Source organism: Polyergus mexicanus, unplaced genomic scaffold (assembly GCF_030449975.1).
Source record: "Polyergus mexicanus isolate NDT 795.1 unplaced genomic scaffold, iyPolMexi1.0 SCAF_24, whole genome shotgun sequence".
In the NCBI taxonomy this organism is placed as follows: domain Eukaryota; kingdom Metazoa; phylum Arthropoda; class Insecta; order Hymenoptera; family Formicidae; genus Polyergus; species Polyergus mexicanus.
The window spans coordinates 598,100-612,015 of record NW_027223344.1 but is presented as its reverse complement, the minus strand read 5'-3'; the positions used below and the strand labels follow the sequence as shown (position 1 = coordinate 612,015).

Sequence of the window (13,916 nt, the reverse complement as noted above, 5' to 3'; positions counted from 1 at the left end):
TAGGTTTAGTAATGATCCGTAATGTAATACCGGCTTTTTGTAAGGATCTGAACTAAATCATTGGCGGGGCGGTAATGGATTTTCGAGGAAGTGGCAGCCGACTATTACCGATTAGATTGATGTGCCACGGGTGTTTCACGTCATTATCTAAATTATATTACATTGAGCCGGTTGATACTTCATCGGTTCGGCTATGAATAATGCCGCTTGTCGCAAATATCGTCGGCATTACATATCATATATCATATCTGTTGCCTTTTTCCGCGGCGATTCATACAGTCGGCTGAGAATGAGACTTTAATGCGGGCATATTGAATAATAAGAATAATTTTCTTCCAAAACTTGATGTAGCGCGAGTACATATCGATGGATTTTCCACTCGCGTGTGATGTACTCGCTTATACCGTCAGAAATAAGACAATCTCTATATCATTGAACAACAATGTTAAATGAAACCTGTCGGTAAACTAATATGTATATTTTATCTGTAAGATAGCCACCTATTAGTTAGCGATTTTCCCAAGAAGAAGTTGGAACAACCGACCCTTTTAATGTCGTGGTATCTCGCAGCGAACGGTAAAATCGAGCACGCGGGAAAAACAGATTGATCGCCGTCGTATCGCGGAGTTAATATCGACGTGGCAATATGCTAATAGGTCACGGTATCGCGACATTTTATTGTTAACGTTTAATGAGATCGGTGATATTGATCATAAAGGTTACCGCGGCAGATAGCGGAGGCTAAAATAACGCGCAGTGACCTTTACGATTACGTGTATGATATCGAAATAATGTCCGGCGGTATAGTATCACCGCTGATTAAATTATCTTTTTTTTTTCACCATCTAAACCCGTTCCGTATAAACTGAATTATCTATGCACCGCGATCGGCGTGCTCATCTTACGCAATGCCGTTCCACCACGCGGATTTTATTGTTTCCTGAGTTTCCGCGAGTTAAAATTACCTCCATTACCTCGATGATTTTTTTTCGCAATCATCGCGTTGTTATGCGCAAGCAGACTCATGTTTTTTTTTTTAAGTTGGCACATACAGCATTGTAAAAGATGCTTTAGGAAGAATGCAATCTTCTTCGTTTGTTCAGTTTAAAAAGTAATGTACTTGAATATGTTTGAGAATTTCGTTTACCGACAGCTGTGCCGAGCTTAAGCTTTTCGCGAGGTTGAGTTGCAATTTAGATGACTATATCGAGGAACTTAAATCATGCACTGGTATATGCAAATACGCATTCCGCAGCGGGAACCATCGTCGTCGCGATGCTGCGGAACGTAAACCTTCCATAACAGTCTACGCAAATGGATCTGGTCTGAGTTGCGCTTTAACGCGTTCGCGCGCATACGCACGTGTTTGCGAGATCGCGCATACGCATAGCTAATACGGTTGTTAGATACAGGGCATAGGTAGGTAGGTAGATCTATCCTCCCTGCCTACGGTGACTGCCCGTCGAGAACCGATGAACCCCGTGAGCTCCGAACGAAACCCCGGAGGTTGAGGCAAGGTGGCGGCCCCGGGGCGTCGGGTCACCCAGATTTCAATCTAGATACAGCATTCCACGGTTAATTAGTACTGGCTGACTGGCCATGAGCTCCGTCATTGGGACGAACTCCTGCTACGCGCGTAGACTATCCGCAGCGCCCATCGTGAATCACACGCGGGCGTGTGTGTACGTACACGTGATAGGTTACAGCGGGGTGCTTATGTTTGTGTTATGTACACGCATACGTCTAGTCGTTACACGTGATGCTTCTCGTATCTGTATTTGCACGAGCCGGTAGCCGAGCACTGCTCGACTCGTCGTCGAGCATGCGAAACGATCGATATATATCTGGCCGACTGTCACGTTCGCGGCACGTCGATAATTCGATGGTAAATATAAGTAGCCTTTATTTCGGCCGATTTTTAAATGATTGGGTGCGAGTCGTAGTCTGACATGTTCGAGTTTCGGGTATGCAGATATTTTATCGTGGACCTTGCGTAGCCTAGGTCACGGAGTTTGATTTTAAATCGAGAATCTCACAAATTAAAATAATTGATTGATTGCGAAAACGATATATATATATATGCTACCTTATTAGATTGAGAAAGGAAAAGGATTTGGGTAGAAGCGCGCTTCAGGATTTCAGGCTTCGTATTTTTGTTTTTTTAGACTGTACGATTTATTATCGTACATGGGGCGATGTCTAAAAAAATTATTCATTGTTAGATTTTTATCTCTACATTCTTATAATTTTTCTGGTCAGCGAGGTACTTACATAATACTTGCGAAATTCATAGAGGAAATATTCAGACACGCAGCACAATTTCGCAGCGTAATTCGCCACGATGGTAAAGACAGTAAATCGCGGTAAATTGTACGGAAAGCTAAAACTGGTTTAGATCAACTTTTATGTATTCTCGTGTTGTCGTAACATTTCTCACCTGCGAAAGTCGCGAAGATTTACGCACGACTTTGGGAGACATATCGGTTCGATTGTGAAAGAAAGTTAAGATCGAGAAAAGAAGGATACGCGCGCGACCAATGGCAGCGCATTGTCGTGCGACAGGAAACATTTCCGAGAGGAGATCAAGAGACGCGTCGATCGATCAATCGATCGCGCGACGTCCGTCCCGTTCAGGATGCAGAGAAACTTCTCGCCGTCGTGTTTCGTCCATCGATACGATGGAGAGCAAGCGCGCGTGAATAAATGAAGATATACGCGCGACACGCGAGCGCTCTCACTCTTACCCGGAAACAGTTGTCGCGCGAACGCAACAACTGCGATTTAATCTGTCCCGCGATTCCGTAATAGGGAATTTTTTTTCCGCTTGCATCATGCACTTGATAAATCTTTCCAGCTTTAATTGATTCCCGAAGCTAAAATTTTTCATTCTCGAGATTTATTATAAAAGTATATTGCTTATCTCGTAGTGACGCGTGACCAAAATCGCGAATCCGGTCGAGAGTTAATTACGCTTCCACCGTCATCAATTACAATTACGGACAGATCGGAAATCGCCGACGTAAATCCATCCCTGCAAAACAATAATCCTATCCATGGCGCGGTATAGCCGGGGGGATAGCTCGGTCGATCTTCAGCGGGATCAAGATCTTAAAGACGCCCGGAGGTTGCCTTAAGGTCGAGGAAACAACGTGCAGGACAGACGGCAGCAACAGCAGCGCACAGCAGGCTGCAGGAGCAATCTCCCGGACAATTAGCCCGCAGTTCGTGACGGGTACCTCCTCCTGGGTCCTCTCCCGATATGCCTTTCTACTTCTTCTTCTTCTGCTTCTTCTTCTTCTTCTTCGGCTCCCCCTTGTCCTCCTCTACAACTGACCAGGATTCTTCCTCTTTCCCGCTCGATTCTCCCCCTCCTCGTCGCAGCCTTTCTTTCTTTCTCTTCTCGCGGCCTCGCCCTACTACTTTTTCTCTCATCCGAAGAGACAGAGAGATAGACAGAAAGAAAGAAGGAGAGAGCGAAAATAGAAATAAGAGAGAGAGAGAGAGAGAGAGAGAGACAAAGATCCTACGTCTCTTCTTCCCAGAGAATCTCGGAGATCCTACATTCTATCTACCGTTTATACCCTAATGACCTGGCAGGTGCGGCGCCGGCGTGCCCTCTTCGTACGGGGCCACCCGGTACGTGATGCCTCCGAAAGGATCCGTGAGATCAACGCGCGTCTCGCATTAACGCATTATTTTTAGAAAAGTTGATCTTGAGCGTCTGATAAGAGAAAATATCTTTCACAGAATTAAACATTCGAGATTTTTTAAATTATTAAAAAATCCAAAGTTGTTTTGAATATATATTATAATCTACCATGATTTGCATTTATAGAATTCATATCGTTTCTTGTTCGTAAGAGGCTTTCGGAGAAATTAAATAGAGATGTGAGAGGAATGAGCGGCGAGGAGTGAATAGCAAATCTGATTAGAGTGAGAAACTTGAATGTCAAAGAAAGTGAAATTATCCTCGTCACTGTACGTAGTACCGCGTCGATGGACAATCTCTATCAATCCGCGAGCTTCCTACGGAATAATAATAAGAGAAGGACCAGAGCCCTTTCACTCGTCGATCGAGAACGCTTCGGTGGCTTCGGAGAAAAGCGCGTGTGACTAGTCTGACAAATTGGCACGGTACTTCCAACGGAGGATCGCCGCTCGGTAGGATCGACGGCCCTCGATCACTCAAGGGTAATTAATTATCGGCCGGCCATACTACCACCTAGGAGATCGTATGCCGATCATGCTTGGCAAACGCTTGGCTGAAAGAGAGACGCGTGGCGTGGGCGAGGTGCGAACGATCCATTCATTATACGCCATTGGCGGTCTCTTGTCTACCTTGTCTCCCGCCTGTCGTGATTGTGGTCTAAGCCACTCTTTCGTTATTGTCGCACGCGTGAATATGGGACACGGTCTTTTATTATCGCGCGCGTAACAAATCGTTTCTTCCCCGCGACCGACATTGGCGGGGGTCTCGAAATTGCTCCATTTGTGCCGAAGGCGCGTGTCTCTCGTTACGTTTCTGTACGACTACAAGTCGTCTGGCTCAACATTTATGAACATGTCCATAGAAACAAGTACCGAATTAAAAGAGCGTATGAGATTCAAACGAGTTAAAAATAAAAGGCAAATTGTGCTTTATTTTCGAATAATTGGATCGAAATGAGATCTGCTATGTGGACGTATGTAAGAAATCCGGGGAGGATTGCTTCGTTAATATGGTCGGACAGTTAGTGATCGCCAGAAATGATTAATCGCGAAAGGCTCGCGACGTTAAAACGTCGGATTAGTTTGCCAAGATAGGAGAGACCCAAGCAGGAGAAAAAGAAGAAGAAGAAGAGAGAGAGGAAGAGAGAGAGAGAGAGAGAGAGAGAGAGAGAGAGAGAGAGAGAAAGAAGAGAGATGGATTAAGAAAACGTGGGAGGTGTGAAGAATTCATTAATTATAAGCTCGGTTATGTTCTAAACTGTTATGCAATCTCAATAGTATAATTACTTGTTATCTGTTAATATGTTTATAAATTTTATCATAATATTTTGACTTGTCTGTAATAGTACAATATTTATCTTAATTTTTTATACAATTTTTATTTCGAATTATTTCTACGCTTAAAACATTTTGAATATATATAATAATTTTGTTATTCACGATATGTATAATTTATCAATTATGTGATATAGCAAACTTGTAAACTTAAAAGAAACGTAGTTCCATCAATATAAATTCGAATATTTGAAATTTATTTTATGAATATATTTAAAGATGACCATCGATCATTAAGACACAGCATGTCGACTGTCAGTCGCTATTCATTTTTCACGGTGATCAAGTCGATACTCTTAATTGATTTCATAATTTAACTTCCATTGGTTATCTCATCAAGTCGACGAGACGGAAAGATGCGACGCGAACGAAGAATGGGAACGACTCATCGTCAGTTTACGTGATATTTCATGGTCACTTGAGAACAGTTTATCGGTTTCGCGAATAGGTCTACGTGCTTTAGTGCTTTGCGAGAAAATATTTCGCAGCTCATTTATGTCGATAGCGGGAGACAATGAGATAAAGGCGTTCGTGGCGATTAGCTCTGCATTTCTATTGTTCACCTCAATTTCGTTTTTTCGTCGGCAAAGTTTTTCAAAGACTTTGCTCAACCAAATCACATGCTTGGAGATAAATTGCGATTAGTGAGAAGAATATCTTATTATTTTGATCGAAATGTATTTTTCAAATAATTATTTTTCAATTAATGTATTTACAATTAAAAATTATATTATTTGCAAATTATTTCAATATGTTAATCGACAAAAAAATACATAAATATAATAGATACAATAATAGAAAGAAAATTTAATTAATTATAATATTTTCATTAAACTATCCTTGTATAATTATGCTTCTTCGAAGCAGCTCAACAGCGCTAATGGCAGACGACACTCGTTTCCTTTATCTCGATCTCTCGGACAGTCACCGACCGAAGGAATTCGATTAGGGCAGATTAGTCCGGATTCGTGGGGATCGTCGTCCTGACGTCTCAGAATACAGGACCGATACTGCATCAGTGCGGCCGCAGGGCTCTCGGAACGAGACGTCAGATCGCGAAGACAAAGCCATCCGTCCGAGCGGTCGAGTGCACGGGCGCATTCCATCGCCTTACGAGGCGTCGCACGCACACCAATACGGGAGCCCCTACACGCATATAAAACCACCCATACACCCCTTACGGTTGGATTTGAACCTGGAAGCCTGCGGTTGCGTCTGTACTGTATGGGATCATGTGACCTCTCTTTCTTACTCTCTTTCTCTCGGAGAAAGAGAAACGGACGAGTCGGGATGCTCGGGGTCGTAGCTCGAACCTACCCACCCGGCCCGAACGATTGTAGGCCCGAAAATGGGACTAACGATCTTCTCAAAATGCCGGTAATGCTCCTCGAGATACATGAATCGCGCGCGTGCATACGTGCGTGTCTCGGTTGGCCAAATCTCGGGCATCGCGGGACGCCCGCCTATAATTGGGCTGAGAAAGAGGCAGCTAATCGTAGAGCTTACAGTATGTAATTCGTATGTTGTGTCGAATATTTCGATAGTGTCTTGGAACGATTCAATTATCTCTCGGAGCATTTCGATCGTTCCGTGTCAACATCGTTGAATCTCGTCATTCTTGGCCCGGATATCTCGAATCCTGACATTCGCTGGATAGATAGATAGATAGATAGATAGATAGATAGATAGACGCGTTTGACGAATCATAGAAAAATATGAAAAATGTACAGGAAAAAGACAAAAATATCTTTTACATCTTTCATTTTAAATTTAAATAGAATTACACCAACATTGTTACATATTTATATGTAACTATATCTATTATTTTTTATGAATCTATTAGTTTCATGTCTATATTAGATTCAATTATCGTATACAAATTTTCTGCACAAGTACAAAAGAATGAGTTTTAAATATTTATAAATTATATTATCTAGTATTATTTTTATAATATTGATATTCCGTAATATGGAAGAATTAAAAATTCGAATTTTTAATTCGTTCTGCCTGTATCTGTTTTTTCCTCCCCAATGCATTCTAATTATTTTTTTTAATATCGATGAAACGTGTTACCAACCGGTTGAAGGTTTCCCGAGAGAACCATCGCGATACATTAATCCTTTAATATCATTTTACAAGGCAATCTACATGCGCGTGAAGTTTTGAGAAAGACGACACCAGTCAACGTCCTTATCTCGATCTCCTGGCTTGACACCTAAAAAAGAATATCGATTGGCGTCATCTCGCTGCGTGTATATCTTCTCTTTTTACTTGTCTCGTTGATCCACTTTTTCACTCGTTCAGGCGGTTTTTTTTTTCGATATCCTCCAAAGGAAACGTCGTCTTAAACGCTCGCGAAGGGCTGAGGTTGAAGAAGGGGGCTTACGTTCATTTATACGCTCGTAGAAGATACGACCTCAGAGCGAGAAGTCTCCTCCATGACCTGAACCGGTCCGCCTCGCGATCGTTCTACGCGGATCAGCGGTTCTCAGCTTTCGACGACACGAGTAAGGAGGATACGAGTTAAAGAGAAGAAGAAAAAAAAAATGAAACCTGTATATATATTAGATAATTTAGAATTTATAATAATACATTATTCTTCTCAAAGTAAATTTCTCAACGTTGGTTCTTTTTGATTAAATCTAGATTTTAGATTAATTAATAGGGCATTGTTTGCCAATCATTAACGGCGTAAGCGGATGTCGCTGAAAGGGGAATAATAATAAAAGAGTGATTTTCTTTTTATTGTCATAAATATTTCGCGATGCAAATTTTACTTATTAAAATCTAATTTGTTTGTAAAAATATTTGTTGCTTTTGCACGCAAACACGTTGCTATTGGCGTGGGCGGGTAGGCGGCGCGCGTTTCTCTCTTTCGAACCACGCGGAATTAGTTACGGCGATATACCGCACTGTGAGGTCAATAAGATTCACCCCGGATCCTGTCAATAAACCGAGACGAGCTTGAAACGAAATCTCATATCGCGTAGGCCGGAAGTCGTCGCGGATGAGCGCGATCGGCGACCGCGTTTGCAAGGCAATCAATCGGCGAGGGAAAAAATCATCATTCGTAGCGATAAATTAAATTACGAGCCATGAATGGATCGTTAACGTTTGATTCATCGCGGAATCGAGAATCGATTGGAAACGCGAAAACAGCGCAGCACGAATATCACTGATCTGCGTGTTTTCTCTTGATATACACAGCAATTCGTCGACATAGTGCCATGAACTATGATATTCGACAATGCAGACTTTTACATAACGCATGTTATGCCCGATATGGTTATTTATAGAACAGAGGTTAAAGAGAGCGATTGTGTCTCAGTGACTGGCACAGTAGCTAACATACACTGTTGGAAAATTTGGCTTAAATTTAACATACGTCAACAGACAATTCACATAAATTATTTGTTGATTTAATATAATATACGCATTTTAAATGGTGACATATTTATGACTATTATGTTAATATTTTAACATAAAATGAATGCAAATTTCATAGTAATTTGAAATAAATTTTGTGTGAAATTATTATATTTTTAATGATAAAATTAACTTGGAAAAATATTATGGACAGTCTGTAATCACTCTCACTCCTATTGTAGAATAAATACAACATTTTTCTCTGCAAATTTTAATAGATAAATCCTATTGCTAATAATACGGAACATATCTATTGTGTAAAATGAAAAATATGTGCACATTTGGCCTTTTTAAATTTTTTTCAGTTGTTTTAATAATTTAATATTTAATTTCAATTAACATAACAGTGAATATACAGTATAAATACCATTTATCTTTACAACATGATCAATATTATATCGATATTATCAATTATATTAACAATTAAACGGGATATTTAATTAAGCGTACAAAATATACATCAAAATAAATTGTGGTAAATTATGTGGGTTTGCTCTCTGTGCTGAAGGGCTCGGGTTCAAATCCAGCCAAAAAAATCAAATATATTCGATCGCTACCTCTTGGAAGGCAATGGCAAACCACCGAGAGTATCTTGCCAAAAAAACTTCTCTAATCTAGGCTGTTCGGAACTGGCGTTAAACTATAGGTTCCATATGTCTGCGGAAAACGATAAAAAGGTACACACCGTAGATATATTGTATGTAGAGAGGTCACCATCCTCTGAGAAGAGGTACGGATTGGGAATGGTAAACTGAGCGTCCACGTGCGATAAAAATAATGAGCGTCATAAAAATAAGGAATTTTATGTTTCGCTGCAGGGTTAATGTGCTTTGAGTGCGAGGTCGTTGCAACAGTTGGTAATGTTTCGTACATCGGTTATCGGTTTTACGGTTACCGTGATCTCGTTTCGTCTTCTCCGGGAAAGAATTACTTGCCATTCCGAATGTCCCCCTTATCACTGGCGGAGATAAGAATTTCCGCGTATTTATATATCTCGGGTGATTCGTAAAGATTACTACCAGCTCGACGCGATACGCATCCGAAAGCGTTTTATGATCCGCGCGTCTTCGGATATACGCATGATTCTAACAGGAATTACTATAAGTCACTCTTCCTCGTGTTTCGACGAATAAACAAGCTGAGATAGTTTGGATATTTACTTAAGGTTGTTTTAATATACTGTTCGGCCTACTTCGCATCCATGCCAGATGTAAGACTATGTCTACAAAAACGAAGATAGATAATTTTAAAAGTAATAGTAGAACTTTTTTTTACACGAGTGCGAATAAAATCAGATATCCATAGAAATTATTTAATTTTGTCGTAAATTTGTAACTTTACAATGAAACACTCGTATGTGTAATTTTTTAAAAATATTTTAAATACGAAAGAAATGAGATTAGATACATCTGCAACAGGAGTATTATAAAATGTAACGTCAAAAGAATGTAATATCTTACGCTAAATATTTATCACACGCATAATGCTCGATCGACGTATTAATTTCAATCGATTAAGCTTCGTAGTTCAAGGGGGAAAAAATGTATATCATTAATAAATTATAAATAAGTCTATCTGACAAAAACGCGAAGCGCTCCTTAGGCTTACGTAAGCCATTATATAATATCGCATCTCGTGTGGTATATATGTATATATCAGTAACTGTGTGATCTCTGCGGGCAAATAAAGCAGACGGGCGGATAACGCGGTCGCGAATATACAAGCGAAAAGAGGTGACACACCAACGACCCAGTCATCTGACAGATCGTCCGGTCGCACATCAGAATGTGGGCTTGCGCGCGTTGCTTGCCGTTTTATCGCTTGGTTGTTAGATTACACAACGAGACCGTCGTCACTTTTTTCTTCGGTGACACGTCACCTCTGACTTTTGCATCGCGACGTGCCTCCTCGCAAGGAGCAGCGTATCTAGATACGTGCTCGTGCGAAACGACCTAATCTACACGCGGTTGCTTATCCGTTAACGCGCGCGCGCAACGGACACGTATCTCTTCCATTGGAAATTTTTCATTTGGCATCGAGACCTTGTTACGTCTCCTCTTTCGACTCGTTGAAATATCGGGTCGAAAAAAGAAATATGGAGATTGTACGCGCATACGCACGCTGCGGGTCTCTCCAGATAACAGAAATGTCAGCAACTGTCAATATGGTAACGGTAATGATAGCACCTCTACCTGGCGAACTATTTTTATTTTATTATCAGTTATCGTTGAATATCGCTTCTTTGTACAAGTTGTACGGTGTTGAAACATTTCGTTTGGCTTTCTCGCGACTTCTCCTGTCAAGGCTGAGAGGTCTAAACGTCAGGCATCCGGTGTATCGGTTAATCTTACGGTATTCGCTTTAAAAACACGATTGGTGTATATTTCTTGTATCCATTGAGAAATCGCCGTAGAGAAAAAAGAAAACGATTTAATCCACGATATTAATTTAGCTTCTCTTGAACTGTTTTATTTGAAATATATCTTGTATTTCAATAACAGTAATATTTTTATGTACACGCGAACGCATCTGATAATAGAGATAACGAATACATACGCATCGTGATATAAATATTGTATAAACTGACGAGTCTGCGAGCTTTCACGGGGAATTATTCTCCGCGCGATTTCCTTATAAACGGATCACGCTAGTTGACCTCCGTTCATAATTACGTGTAGGTCAAAGCATTAATGGCTTGGCCTACGCAATTGTTCTCGAGGATGCAGCGTGCGTAAATAAGCAACGACTCGACCCTGACGCAGACGGCCTCTTGTTCGGTGACCATGCGGTTGGTCCAGCATGGTTCATAGACCAACGACCGTGACGCTCGCTTAAAGCTTACCCGCACGTATCCCTCGATAGAATGCCGTGTATGTTCTTTTTGTAAAATGCAAATCCCCTCGCATACGAGGGAGAGACCGTGACGCGCGAACAGGATCGCCAAGAACTTTGCAGAGTGCATTTTGGCGAGACTATGCTCACAGTCGATTTGCATAATACAAAATTATTTTTTCTTTTATATGACTATTATGTGCCAAGGACAGTAGTTGATTTAATAATTGAATATTTGAATCGTGAAAATTATATATAGCAGCATCACGCGACTTTCAAACTTTATCATTAACATATTCGGAAATAAAAAATGAATATCTTAAATTCATGACTTTATTTACATATCAAATATTTACTTAAAGAGGTACGCAATTTTTAAAATAATATTAAAAAAATTTTGATCAAAATTTTTACATAGCGTTTTAAAAATATTCTGTCTTTATCATCATTTCTTCAAATATTTATTACACGCATAATATCCAAATGTGGCATTACTATATCATACATGCGGATCATTAACAGTGTAAACGGCGCAATCATTGCTTGTTGAGCACATAATTCGCAGCTGACTATGGTGATCTTTATCTCATTTATGAACACGCGTCAGAATTCTGTTTTTTATCGCCTTAGGCACGGGCGTCTCCCGCGTTCCTTTCCGTTCCGATTCCCAGACTTTCATTTCAAGGAAAGATTGATATCGGCTTTTTAAAGGCGCAAAAGCGTAGCGGATTCGTTCGTCTTCGGTAAAAAAAAAAAAAAAAAAAAAATAGGACTGTCTAATTTCAGTTTTGACTGCCTTTTAAACGTCATTCAGAAGCGGAAAGACACATGGTATCAACATCATATTTTATATTTCAGAAATATAAATTTGAAAGTAACTCAAGCATTTATAATTTAAAAAAGTACGACTTTTATTTTTGCTGACGCAGTTTATTTTAAAATCCCTACTGTTTTTTTTTTTTCATAATTGATTTCTAAACAATTTGTTATCAATTTATTATAAATTCATTTCGTAGTTTTTTTTCACGGTTACATTAATCTTCAAATAATTTTAATGGGATCGATGCGCTTGAAGTTACTTTGAAAAGAAACGCATCCTTATATCGAACAAAGACTAGAAAAATGCAATACTGATATTGGACAAGTACGTTATGCAAGACTTGGATGAGATAAGAGTAAGGTGTACATGTGTGCGTATAAGATGTCTCGAATTGTCATAAATGTCTTCATCCGTAAGATATGAGATGCCGTGTGGGCGTCCGCGAGCGCGCGGATCTATGTGTGGACGTATTCCGTATCGAGATACGTGAAAGCGAAATTCGCGAAATAATAAAATTTTCTTGCAAAGTGTTTCGGATAAGTATGCACAAAAAGGACACGACACAAAGCATTCCCCTTTCCCAATATCGCATTCATATATGTCAATAAATCCTATAAAAAGAGCAGAACGGAAGATGAAATATAAAAATTTTCTTCTAAAAATATTTGACATTTGAATATTATATTATCCAACTTTATATTTTGCAATTACTGTCCCTAATTAGCGTAATTTCTCATGTGCGTTTCACCGCGTCAGACACAATCGACGATTCTCGTACGTGACGTATGTACGAGCGAATATACCGATTAGCTCTCCAAGATATATTCCCGAAGCGGTGAAATTCCAACGAGATTCAGAGCTTAGAGTCCTCGTTGCGTGTTGGCGTTGCACGTGGGTTGGGCACCACGTTTAGCTCCCCAACACAATGATATATCCTGGGCCGCGTATATACGGGAATAGGTCGAGACCCCGGTGTGTCAGAGGTGAAGCCGCACCCTGCATTGTGTCCTGCCCACGTGACCGTCATGCAAGTCGTCATTCGTGTCAGCGTGAATCTGCGACCGTAAAGATTTCGACGCCCAAACTTGGATGTCGAAGTCGGAATGAAAAATATATGTTACGTTTTTTTTTTTAATTATGATTTTAATTAAGATCGTTTACCTATATGAATCGTCGAGACAAAACCTTTATTTTGACTGTGGCTATGTATTTAAAATACAACTTTACTTAAGTTATACTCTGCAGTAATATATTGTTAGAAAGGAGCCGAAGAGTTTGAAAGGTGGCATATATCTAACAATAATGGACGAGATGCTAAGCTCAACGAAATTATAGATAAATATATTATTCGATTTAATAGATATATTAACTTAATTATCTTGAGTTATTGATTATAATTCGATCATCGTATCAGAAGCGAGCTACATCCCACATTGTATCGTCTACGCAATTTCTCATTATCAGACATGTCATGATGATATATTATTACAAGTATCACTACTCGCAAAGGCTGCGGCTTATGTTACATATTATTTTTTGTATTATTTGCTGGATTGCGCGTCTATAAACGCTCATTATCAGTCAATCACAATTTTTCAAATCGTTTCAGCTAATCTTTTCTTTTTCTCACGAAAAATCATCTTCGGAATTATGATACGAAAGAGGCCAAGATCCTCTCTGTATTATAATGCCGATCTTATTGGATGAGGAGACGATACATCGCACGCATGCAGTCATCGTCTTCATGAATTTCATAAGAGGCTGCTTAATCCATAAAATTATTAACACGATGCCG

At 39.9% G+C, this 13,916-nt stretch overlaps 1 protein-coding gene across 8 annotated transcripts in view; it reads left to right on the top strand.

The window, feature by feature from the left end:
• LOC138942823 (nascent polypeptide-associated complex subunit alpha, muscle-specific form) overlaps positions 1-13,916 on the top strand; it is a 223,249-nt gene that overhangs the window by 102,020 nt on the left and 107,313 nt on the right. The window lies entirely within an intron of this gene.